At 39.5% G+C, this 12,419-nt stretch overlaps 1 long non-coding RNA gene across 1 annotated transcript in view; it reads right to left on the bottom strand.

Annotated features, from left to right (window-relative positions):
- The window catches only part of LOC102766430, a 28,331-nt gene extending 19,122 nt beyond the window's left edge, over window positions 1-9,209 (bottom strand). Inside the window, exons 1-2 of the long non-coding RNA XR_435483.2 lie at window positions 8,933-9,209; window positions 7,021-7,240 (exon numbers count right to left, since the gene is read on the bottom strand). This is a non-coding gene — a long non-coding RNA (uncharacterized LOC102766430). The remainder of the gene's footprint in view (window positions 1-7,020; window positions 7,241-8,932) is intronic.
- Between the last annotated feature and the right edge of the window lie 3,210 nt (window positions 9,210-12,419).

Raw genomic sequence — 12,419 nt, 5'->3', positions numbered from 1 at the left:
CTGGAATTACCTGTATGTTTACCGGTAATAAACTTGCACTGTTTTATGTATATGTTTGATTACATACAGCCTTGTGACAGTTTTCCTGCATGTCATAAGCATTTGAATATAAATTAAAATGTTAAAATCAAATCTGATATTGTTTTACCTTTTATTTGGTGTGTGGAAGGTGTGCGGAAGAGGGGGTAGTCTTATACGGCGAGTATATAACAAACTCTGTATTTTGAGTGGAAATGTTAGGGGGTTGTCTTATACGCCCAGTCGTCTTATACGCCGGCAAATACGGTATATTCGTACAATGGAATAGTATACTGCAACAAAAAGGGCAAACTACTGCTACACACGGCAAGGACAGATCTCACAGACTAATGTTGGATAGACACCAAACACAAGAGTCCATGTTGAGTGAATTCATTTCTATGAAGCTTAGAACCAGCTAACACAATGTATGCTGGTAGACGCAGGGAAAGTGCTCACCCTTGGAGAGGGGTGAATATTAAACCGAGTGCAGGCACAAGGGAGCCCTCCGGGGGTGCGGAAGATATTCTGTATCTTGATCTGGTAGTGATTACATGGCGATTATAAACACTGGCTAAAAATCACAAAGCTGTACTCTTTAGATTTTTGTACCCGACTGTATGTAAATGCCTCAATTTTAAAATTAAATAGGATTGCCCTAGCCCAGTGGTCGGCAAACTCATTGGTCAACAGAGCCAAATATCAACAGTACTTCTTCAAAATAGACTCGCCCAGGCCGAAAACCGACTTTTGTGCATGGGCCACGAAGTTTCAGTCGCACTGTACGTGCGCCCGCACGTGGTATTTTGTGGAAGAGCCACCCTCAAGGGGCCAAAAAGCCGCATGTGGCTTGCGAGCCGCAGTTTGCAGACCATGGCACCAGTTTGGTTCAGTGGATAGAGCGTCAGCCCACGGACTGAAGGGTTCTGGGTTTGATTCCGGTCAAGGGCACATACCTCAGTTGCAGGCTCAATCCCTGGCCCTGGTCCAATGATATTGGGACCAATATTTTTCTATTGCTATAAAAAAATGTCATTGGAATTTTAGTAGGGACTGCACTGAATCTATAGATTGCTCTGGGTTGTATGAGTATTTTTTTTAAATCCTCATTCAAGGATGTTTTTATTGATTTTAGAGAGAGGAAGAGAGAGAAACATTGATGTGAGAGAGAAACATCGATCAGTTGCCTCCTAAATGCACCTCGACTGGGGATCAAACCCACAACCTAGGTATGTGCCCTGACCAGAAATTGAATAACTCTTCTGCCCCTTTCTCTTTTTCTTCTTTTGATACCCCTAGAATGGGAATGTTTATTGGCTTGATGTTATCCCATAAGTCCCTTAAGCTATCTTAACCTTTTTATTGCTTTTTTTCCCCTTCTCTAATTGTATAAGCTCCACTGCCTTATCTTTGATCTCACTGGTCCTTTCTTCTGCTTCATCTAGTCTATTGTTGAACCCCTTTAGTGTGCTTTCCTGTTTAATTACTGTATTCTTTAGCCCTGTGACTTCTATTTTGTACTTTTTTTTGTATTTTATATCTCTTTGTTGATGTTCTGTGTTTATCCATTCTTCTGAATTCAGTGAGCATCTTTATGACCATTATCTTGAACTCTTTATCAGGTAAATCACATATTCTCATTTCATTAAGGACGTTCTCTTAAGTTTTATTTTGTTCTTTCTTTTGGAACATATTCCTTTGTTTCTTTATTTTCTTTGACTATATTTGTGTCTATATATTAGATAAATATTTGATTGTGTGTGTATATAATCACATTTTCTTTATTCATTCATCTGTTGGTAGGCACTCCTAGAAGAAGACATAGAAAAGAGGTCATTTGTTGATTGTTTCTTTTGCTATTCAGGTTGTTTTCATATGATGGCTGTTAACATGCGAATGCATATATCTTTTAGATGTCCTGTTTTCATTTCTGTTGGGTATATGCCCAGTCATAAAATTGCTGGATCATATGGTAAATCTATTTTTAATTTTTTTACAAACCTCCATATTATTTTCCGCAGTGGCTAAAAACAGTTTTATTCCCATCAACAGTGTACAGGGTTCCCATTTCTCCACATCCTCACCAACACTTATCTCTTCTCTATTTTATAATAGCCATTCTAACCAGAATGAGGTGATATCTCATTGTGGTTTTGATTTGTATTTCCTGATGATTACTGATGTCGAGCATCTGTTCATATAACTGTTGGCCATATAAATGTCTTCTTTGGAAAATTTCCCATTTTTGTTTCTCTGCCCACTTTTAAATTGGATCGGGTGTTTTTTTGTTGTTGTTACTGAGTTATCTGAGTACCTTATATATTTTGAATATTAACCCTTATTCAATTTATGATCTGAAAATTTTTTCTCCCATTCTATGACTTACCTTTTCTTTATTACAAGTATTTTTTATTGACTTCAGAGAGGAAAGGAGAGCGAGAGAGAAATAGAAACATCCATGATGATAATCATTGATCAGCTGCCTCCTGCAGGCCCCCCCACTGGGATCGAACCTGCAACCTAGGCATGTACCCTGACCAGGAATTGAACCCTGACCTCTTGGTTCATAGGCCAATGTTCAACTGTTGAGCCACACTGGCCAAGCTATAGGTTACCTTTTCATTTGTTGGTTGTTTCTCTTGCTGTACCAAAGCTTTTAAGTTTGATGTAGTTTTATTTATTGTTTTACGTTTTTGTTTGTGCGTTTGTTGTCCTATTATAAAAAGCATTGTCCAGACCAATGCCAAGGATCTCTTTTCTGTTTTCTTCTAGGAGTTTTCTGGCATCAGATCTTAGGTCCCTGATCTATGTGGAGCTGATTTTTGTGGTGTAAGATAGGGGTCCAATTTTGTTTTCTTAGCAAGTGTTATCCAGTTTTCCCAGCACCACTTGTTGAAGAGGTGTTCTTGGCTCCCTGGTTTTAAATACGCAGGCTCTCTATTCCATTCTGTTGGTCTATGTGTCTATTTTTATGCAAGACCTCACTGTTTTAATTACTGTAGCTTTGTAGTACACAGTTAACCCTTGAACAAAGTGGTCTTGAACTACAAGGGTCCTCTTATACACAGACTTTAAAAATCAACTGTGTGTTATATGTTTTTATTGATTTCAGAGACAGGGAGAGAGAGAGAGAGATAGAAAACATGATGAGAGAGAAACATCCATCAGCCACCCCCTGCCCACCTTTACAGGGGATCAAGCTCCCAACCCAGGCATGTGCCCTGACCAGGAATCAAACGGACAACCTCCTGGTGCACTGGATGGCACTCAACCAACTGACCCACACCAGCTGAGGATCGGCTGTATTTGAATCCACAATTGGGAATCAGTGAGTGCAGAGGGCCGCTATGTGAAGTTTTTACTCTGCGCCCCTAACCCCTGCGGGTGTTTAAAGGTCAACTACAGTTTGAAATCAGCAAGTGTGATGCCTCCAATTTGTTCTTCCTCAGGTTTGCTTTGGCTATTGTCTTTTGTAGTTCCATAGACATTTTCGGATTTTTTTCCCTATTTCTGTGAAGAATGCCATTGGAATTTTGATAGGGATTGAATCTGTAGATAGCTTTGGGTAATAAAAACATTTTAATAATATTAAATCTTCTGATCCATGAACACAAAATGTCTGTGTCTTCTTCAATTTATTTTTTTTTAAAAAAAGTCGTAGTTTTTGTTATATAGTCTTAGTCCTAGGTTTTTATTTTCATTATGAATGGGACAGTTTTATTTTTTCAGATGTTGCATTAATACAGAAATACAACTGATTTCTGTAGGTTAATTTTCTATCTGCAACTTGAGTGTTTTTGATCTTAGAGAAAAAGTTTTCAATTTCCCACTATTGAGTATGAAGTTAGCTGTGACCTTGTCATATATGGCCTTTATGTTGAGGTATGTTCCTTCAATACTCAATCTGAGGATTTTTATCATAAAGGGATGTCATCCACAACCCCATGGCCCAACCCTCTGGCAACTATTGGTTTTTCTGTATCTCTGAGTCTATTTGTTTTATTTGTCACTTGTTTAGTTTTTTAAAATCCCATTCATAAAAAAGTGAAATACAGTATTTATCTTTCTCTGATTTATATTACTTAGCATAATACCCTCCAGGTCTATCCATGTTGTCATAAATGGCAAGATTTCACTCTTTTTCCTGGTTGAGTAATACTCGTGTGTGTGTGTCCTTCTTTATCCATTCATTTATTGGTGAACACCTAGGTTGCTTCCATTTCGTGGATATTGTAAAAAATGCTGCAGTGAACATAAGGGTGCATATATCTTTTAAAATTATTGTTTCATTTTCTTCAGATAAGTGCCCAAAGTGGAATTACTGGGTCCTTCTTTGTCTCTTGTTATAGCCTTTGTTTTAAAGTCTATGTTGTCTGATATAAGTATTGCTATTCCAGCTTCTTTTTTATTTTCATGAAATATCTTTTCCATCCCTTTATTTTCAGTCTGTGTGTATATTTCAATCTGGAGTCTCATGTAGGCAGCATATGTATGGGTCTTGTTTTTTCATCCGTTCAGTTACCCTGTTTTCTAAGGGAGCACTTAGTCAATTAACATTTAAAGTAATTAGTGAGCCCTGGCCGATTTGGTTCAGTGGTTAGAGCATCGACCCATGAACCGAAAGGTTTTGGGTTTGATTCCCAGTCAAGGGCACATAACTCGGTTGCAGGCTCAATCCTGCGCCTGTCAGGGTGCATGTGAGAGGCAACCAATTGGTGTGTCTCAGATTGATGTTTCTCTCTCCCCTCCTTCCATCCTTCCACTCTCACAATTTTAACTGTTTTCATACTAGATTTATAAGTGGTTGGTCTACGTTCTTTAAAATAGGGTGTCCCCAAAAAAGGTATACATACTTTAACAGCTGGTATCTCAATTATGAAAATGAACTGTATTTTAATAAATGCTGCCTTTATAATTATTCAAAGTGTGTGTATACATTTTTTTTGGGGGGGATATTCTAAATATGTTTGCCTTTACTGGTGACATTTTTCCATCATATATATTTTTTTAATATATCTTTATTGATTTTCAGAGTGGAAGGGAGAGGGAGAGTTAGAAACATCAATGATGAGAATCATTGATTGGCTGCCTCCTGCACGCCCCCTACTGGGGGTCGAGTCTGCAACCCTGGCATGTGTCCTTGACAGGAATCAAACCTGGGACCCTTCAGTCCGCAGGCCGACACTCTATACACTGAGCCAAATCAGCTACAACTCCCCATATATTTCTAGTTTTTGCCATTTCTTTTCCACTTAAAGAATTCCTTTTAACATTTCTTGTAATGCCAGTTTAGTGATAATGAACTCCTTTACCTTTTGCTTGTCTGAGAAAATCTTGATCTCTCCTTTAATTCTGATAACCTTGTTGGGTATTCTTGGTTGTAGGTTTTATCCCTTTGATCATGTTGAACATATCATGCCACTCCCCTCTGGCCTGAAAAGTTTCTGTTGAAAAGTCAGCTGATAGTCTTATGGACATTCCCTTTTATGTAACTAGTTGTTTTTCTCTTGCTACTGTTAGATTCTCTCTTTAACTTTTAACAATTTAATTATAATCTTTCTTCGTGTGTCTCTTTGGATTCATCTTGTTTGGGACTCTCTCCACTTCCTGGACATGGATGTCTATTTCCTTCCCCAGGATAGGTAAGTTTTCAGCCATTATTTTCTCATATTGGTTTTCTGTCCCTTTCTCTCTTCTTCTGGGACCCCCATGAATCAAATATGAATGCACTTTATGTTGTCCCAAAGGTCCCTTATGCTATCCTCATTCTTTTTCTTTTTGATCTTCCAATTGGGTGATTTCCACTGTCCTGTCCTTCCTGATTGCTATCCATCAGGAAGACTGAATGGTAGAAATCACTGATCTGCTATTGATTCCCTCTGGTGTATTTTTCATTTCAGTTGTTATATTCTTATTCTTAAGTTCTGATAGGTCCTTTAAAAACACACACACACACACAAAACATTTTGATCTCTGTTGAAGTTAACACTGAGTTTATCCACATGTCTGCAGAATTTGATGAGCATCTTTATGACTATTACTTTGAACTCTTCATCTAGTAGACAGCTTACCTCAGTTTCATTTAGTTCTTTTTCTGGGGTTTTATCCTGTTTGTTTGCTGATTTGATTGAAACATATTGTTTTCTCTCCTCATTTTGCCTCTTTGTTTTCTATGTATTAGGTAGGTCAGCTAAATCTTCTGGTCTTGAAAAAGTGGCCTTATTTAGAAGGTGTCCTGTGGGGCCCAGTGGTGGAATAACCCTTGTCACCAGAGCCAAGTGCTCCAGAGGTGTTCCCAGGTGGACTAGTGTGGCCTCCTGTTGTGGCTGGGCCACAACTTCTATGGACGCACACTGACAGGTGAGGCTGATCCCTGGCCCACTGGCTGTAAGGCCTGGCCCTTCACTGGTGTGCAGGACAAGCCTTCAGTGTGGCCGGCTGAGAGGCCCGACCATGCTGTTGCAGATACACTGCTGTGTGCTGTGTGCTGGTGCTGACGGAGGCTGCCGCCCACTAGTGTGGCAGCGCCGGAGCTGCTGTGGAGGGGTGCTGGCTTGGGTGGGTCCTCAGGGAAATGCCAGGGTGGGGTCAACAGTGCTAGCAAGGTTAATGGAAAGTGTTAGAAATGGCACCTGCTAGGTTAGAGAAAGGGTGCTTGCCAGCATCTCTGCCTTAGGAGAAAGTTCCCTGTCCTTTCAGTACACATTCTAAAATTAGTCAGTGTCACATATGACCCAGGTACTTTTCAAACTGCTCTGTGCTGGGACTCAAAGAGCGTAACCTACAGCCCTTTGGCTCTCCCAGATGTAAGCCCTGCTGGTTTTGAAAGCCAGGTGTTATGGGGGCCCCCCTTCCTGGTTCAGGTCCCCCAGGCTAGGGCTCAGACCCCTCTCTCTTTGGAGACAACCTCCACATTTGTGATATCCCTCCCACTTGTGAGTCACCGCATGGGGAGTGGGGGTAGGGTAGGTCCTGACTAGACTTAGTCTCTACCCCTCCTACCTGTTTCAATGTGGCTTTTCCTTTATATCCATAGCTGTGGAAAATCTGCTCTGCTAGTCTTCAGGTCATTCTCAGAGAGCTGTTCTATATATAGTTGTAGTTTTGGTGTCAATGAGAGGATCTTCCTACTCTGCCATCTTGAACTCAGAGCCAGGAGCCTTGCTCTTGAATGTCAATATAGCTTGTCCGTAAAATGTCGTTCCTTGTTGGTGCACTGCCCCTGCAACAAAGGTGTCTCAGGATAGGATTGGAGTCACTCAGAAAATATTCCGATTTAGAATTTTAAGCTTAGCCTGGTTAAAGACCTCCTTTTTCTTCTAAAGAATGACTTTCTCTTAGATTTTGACTGCCATAAAATGTTACAACAGAAAGGCATTTTTATGTTTTGACTTAACTATTGTATGCTTTTAAATACCTGTCATTCCACCTCCCACCCCCAGACTGAAGGTAGCCCATGTACCTGAGATTTCATGCGACTTCACTTTTTTCTTCTTGTAGTATATAGGCAGAGTATGTTACATAGAATCTAAGAGCCTGAAATGTAGTGCTTGTAGGTCTGGATTCAAATACCATCTTCACCACCACTTACTATGTGATTTGGGGCAAGTCACTACACGTGTTGACTAAATCATTGAACCAATCTCATAGGGTGATTATATAGTGCATGATAAGTATGTAGTACATGGTCAATATTAGCATTTACAACTATTGATTCAAATACAGGCTTTCTGTCATTGTGGGGGGAAAAAAAGGTTGTGATTTTTAAAACAACACATGCCCCCACCTTAAGAATCACTGCTCTATACAGGTGCATCTGTACTGTGTCTCTTTCTAGTAAACATGAGCTTTGTTCCTCAGATGCTTACTTCACAATTTCCATTGTTGACCATTGTTTAGGTGCCACCAAATTAACAGTGCATCATACTTGTTATTGTAAATAATAGTCACCAACACTTGTGATTAAACATTAGATCTATTCAACAAATTATAACTTTTTATGCTGTTACTTTAGAAATTAGTCAAAATGCCTTACATTAATTTCAATGTTTGCAAAATATTACCATTTGGGGACTGAGCTGAGGGAGAGGTGAAAGGCATAGGGAGATAAATGGTGATGGAAGGAGATTTGGCTTGGGGTGGTGTATACACAACATAGAGACAGATGATGGGTTGTGGAATTGTGCACTTGAAACATGTATAATTTTGTTTATCACCCAAATGCATTCAATAAAAAGGGGAAAAAAACTACTTGGGAACTAATAAAGTACTTTTGTATGTCAGACTGGCACATGCACTTGGCAATTTGAAAATAATCATAAAATATTTCAAGTACCATACTTTTTCACTTGGGGGTGGGGTGATAAGTAAAAACAAAACTCTATCACCAACCATAAATCCCTCTGCTCATATATACCTTACCAATGGTTAGTATATAACTTAATGGGATCTTTTAAAAATACAAATATTTTTACTTCTAATGTGAAGAGCCTTTCCTTTACAGAAAAAAAAAAAATGTTTAGGCCAATGAATATCCCATGTTTCAAATTTTCTGAGAATATTATTATAACAAAATCAATAAGTAAATTAAATGTGTTTCTACCTTTGTAGATAAGACCATCTCTCCTGCCTCCCCCGCCCAAGCCCCAATTTGCCATGATTATGATGGATAAAAAGCTGAATAAGACACCACCTAAAATTTGAAATTGGCTTACCCTTTAAATTCTTGCCAAGTACGTATGTACACTTGAAACCAGGTGATTGAGAAGATCTGAGATGTATCAAAGTGGTAACTAAGAACCGTTAATTCTAACCAATGAGATTGTCGAACTTTATAGAAGAAAGTGAGTCAGTGTGAAGTCTAGATTGAGATAGGAATTCATTAATGTAGCTTTGGCCTTATCCAAAGGTGTACCTGTCCTCATTGGAAGACTCCAGGATGTCTTCTTGACGGTGTGGTCTCCTAGCACAGCAGTGCGTCAGACTAGCGTGCTTGTGGTATTGGCTAGTGGATTGACCAGTTCCACCCATTTTGTTTCCAGCTTGAATCCAACTTCTGACTTTACTTTGTTTCCATGAGAACTGTTTTACTGTGGTCCCCCTTATCTGCAGTGTCCCTTTCCACGGTTTCAGTTACCTGCAGTCAACTGGTCTGAAAATATTAAATGAAAAATTCCAGAGAGAAATAAGCAATTCATCTTTAAAATTGTGTGCCATTCTGAGTAGTGTGATGAAATCTCATGCTGTCCTGCTTAGGCGGAGTCAACCCTTTATCTGGTGTCTTCCCGCTGGCTCGTTAATAGCCATCTGTTATCAAATTGACTGTCACAGTATCACTGTGCTTGTGTCAAGTAACCCTTATTTTACTTAATAATGGTCCCAAAGCACAAGACTCTAAAACAGCGGTCGCCAACCTCTAGGACCTCACAGACCACCAGTGGTCCGCGGACCACCGGTTGGCAACTGCTGCTCTAAAATGTCACCTGTAATCGACTACTGTCATGGGCTGCATACAGACCCCATATACAACAGTGGTTCCATAAGATTATAATGAAGCTGAAAAATTCCTACCACCTAGTGACATCATAGACATTGCAACATCACAACATAATGCGTTCCTAATGTGTTTGTGGTAATGCTGGTGTAAACACTTATGATGCCAGTCATAAAAGTATAGCACATACAATTACACAGTACATTAACACTTGATAATATTACTGGTCCGTGTATTTACTACGTTATATCATTATTTTTAGAGTATAGTCTATTAAAAAGTTTGCTGTAAAACTATATGCTATTATGTCAGCAGCAGCCTCATACATCTTGTTTACCATGTCTCTTAATGAAATCAAGCACAAAATGATTAAGACTCATGTTTTCTTCTTCATGGCCCCTTAGTGTACGAGATTTACTAATAATGTTGCCAGAAGGGGGCATGTCTAGTGAATGACCTGAAAACAAAAGTAGTGATTAAGGACTACGAAGATAGAAATTCAGTCATGGTTATCTCTCTCCTACCAAGCAAGTCCCATTCCACCTTGGTCTTGAAGAAAAAGAACAAAGTGGTGGAAACTGGTAAAGGACCTGCTTCTTTTTTTAAAAAAAATATATTTTATTGATTTTTTACAGAGAGGAAGGGAGAGGAATAGAGAGTTAGAAACATTGATGAGAGTGAAACATCAATCAGCTGCCTCCTACACACCTCCTACTGGGGATGTGCCCGCAACCAAGGTACATGCCCTTGACCGGAATCGAACCTGGGACCTTCAGTCCACAGGCTGACGCTCTATCCACTGAGCCAAACCAGTTAGGGCAAGGACCTGCTTCTTGAAGGCACAGAGACTAACAAAAATTCAAGAAGGGCCTACATGAGACATGGAGAAACTTGCAATGACCTGACAGAAGACCAGACACAAAAGCATATTCTTCTCAGCCATTGTGATCATGGCAAAAAACAAAACCTGTTTGCAATGTTGAGAGAAAAGGCTAGACCAGACTATGATGTTAAATTTACTGCTATCTCCGGGTAAACAATTCGAGAATTGTTCTTCATTACATAATGCAAAAGTGGTGAATCTGCCAGTGCTGATGTGAAGGCAGCAGAAAAAAATATGTAAATTCTAGAGAAGCTGACTGTGGAAAATTACTTGGCAGAGCAAATATTCAATATAGATGAAAACTCCCTATTCTGGAAATGGATGCCTAAAAGGACTTTCATCTAGGATGGAATAACTGCCACTGATTTTCCACCTTCTACCTTTGTAGCCCTGAGTCATTTTACTTTTGTTTTCAAGGCTTTTAAAGGACAGAATAACAATCTTGCTTGGGGGCAGTGTTGCAGGTTACAAATGTAAACCCTTTGTGATCTGGCAGTGTCAACTCCAGGGCCTTCAGGCATTATCAACAAACACACATTGCCAGTGTATTACAGAAGCAATAAAGTCATGGATGACCCAGCTCCTCTTCCAAGATGCCCTTCTGAATTGCTCTGCTAAGCAAAATCAAGTACTGTTCGGAGAGTAACATACGTTTCAAGGTTTTGCTTATTGTTGATAAAGCTCCTGGGAAATCTTTTATTGGTGAGGCAATTCTGAAAAGGATTACATCTGACTGCATTGAGAACCTTGCTTAGGCTGGGGTGATTATCACCAGGAAGTGTTTAACTGTCATCTGGGAGACACTTAAAAGGTCTGTCTATGACTTCAAAGGAGTTGAGGATGAGGTTGCAAAAATCAACAAGGCTGTGGTTGAGCCCTGGCTGGTTTGGCTCAGTGGACAGTGTTGGCCTGTGGGCTGAAGGGTCCCGGGTTTGATTCCATTCAAGGGCACATGCCTGGATTGGGGGCTTGATTCCCAGTATGGGGCATGCAGGAGGCAGCCGATCAATGATTCTGATTGTTCATGTTTCTCTCCTTCTCCCTCTCTGAAAACAAAACAAAGAACCAACAACAACAACAAAAAAAACACTTAATAAAAAAAGGCTGTGGTTGAAATGGCAAGCAACTCTAACTGGGTGTGGGTGAGGACACTGCTGCTAGTGGTTCCTGAGGAATTGACTAATGAGTTGTTAGGGCTGCAATAGGAACACATAGCTGAAGAAGAAAAAGGAAACTGCAGAACAAGAACCACCCCCAAGAAAACTCAGTAAAGGGAATAGTAGCTTATATAGATCTCAGTAAGGTCCTTAAAAAGTTTGAAAACATGGACCCCAACACCTAACAGGTTTTCATCAATAAAGGGGAATGTTCATGATGTACTGTGTGCTTACAAGAATACTTACAGTAGAAAAACAAGCCCAGCAAACCACAATGGACAAATTTTTGAAGAGTAACAGCTTCAGAAATAGCCTTAAGGCAGGTCCTCCAGGAAGTTTTCAGGAGGCACTGTTGTCATAGATGAGAGCTCCATGTATGTTATTGCCCCTGTAAACCTTCCAGTGGAACAAGATATGGAGGTAGAAGGCAGTGATACTCATGACCCCATGGGCCTGGGCTAATTGTGTTTATGTCTTAATTTTTAACAAAGTCTAAAAATTTTTAATTTTAGTAGGAAAAACGTGTACTGAATAAGAATATAAAGAAAACATTTTTGTACAGACGTACAAAATGTGTTTGTTTTAAGCTTAGTGTTATTATAAAAGATTCAAAAAATTAAGACAAAGGTAAAAAGTTACAGTAAGCTAAGTTTAATTATGAAAAAAGTTTATAAATTTCATGTAGCCTAAGTGTTGTCAGTCTACTATAATGTCCTAGGCCAGTGGTTCTCAACCTTCCTAATGCCGTGACCCTTTAGTACAGTTCCTCATGTTGTGGTGACCCCCAAACATAAAATTATTTTCGTTGCTACTTCATAACTGTAATTTTGCTAGTTATGAATTGTAATGGAAATATCTGATATGCAGG

This window comes from Myotis davidii, unplaced genomic scaffold, assembly GCF_000327345.1.
Source record: "Myotis davidii unplaced genomic scaffold, ASM32734v1 scaffold497, whole genome shotgun sequence".
In the NCBI taxonomy this organism is placed as follows: domain Eukaryota; kingdom Metazoa; phylum Chordata; class Mammalia; order Chiroptera; family Vespertilionidae; genus Myotis; species Myotis davidii.
The sequence above is the reverse complement of the archived record's forward strand: the minus strand, read 5'-3'. Positions and strand labels throughout refer to the sequence as shown.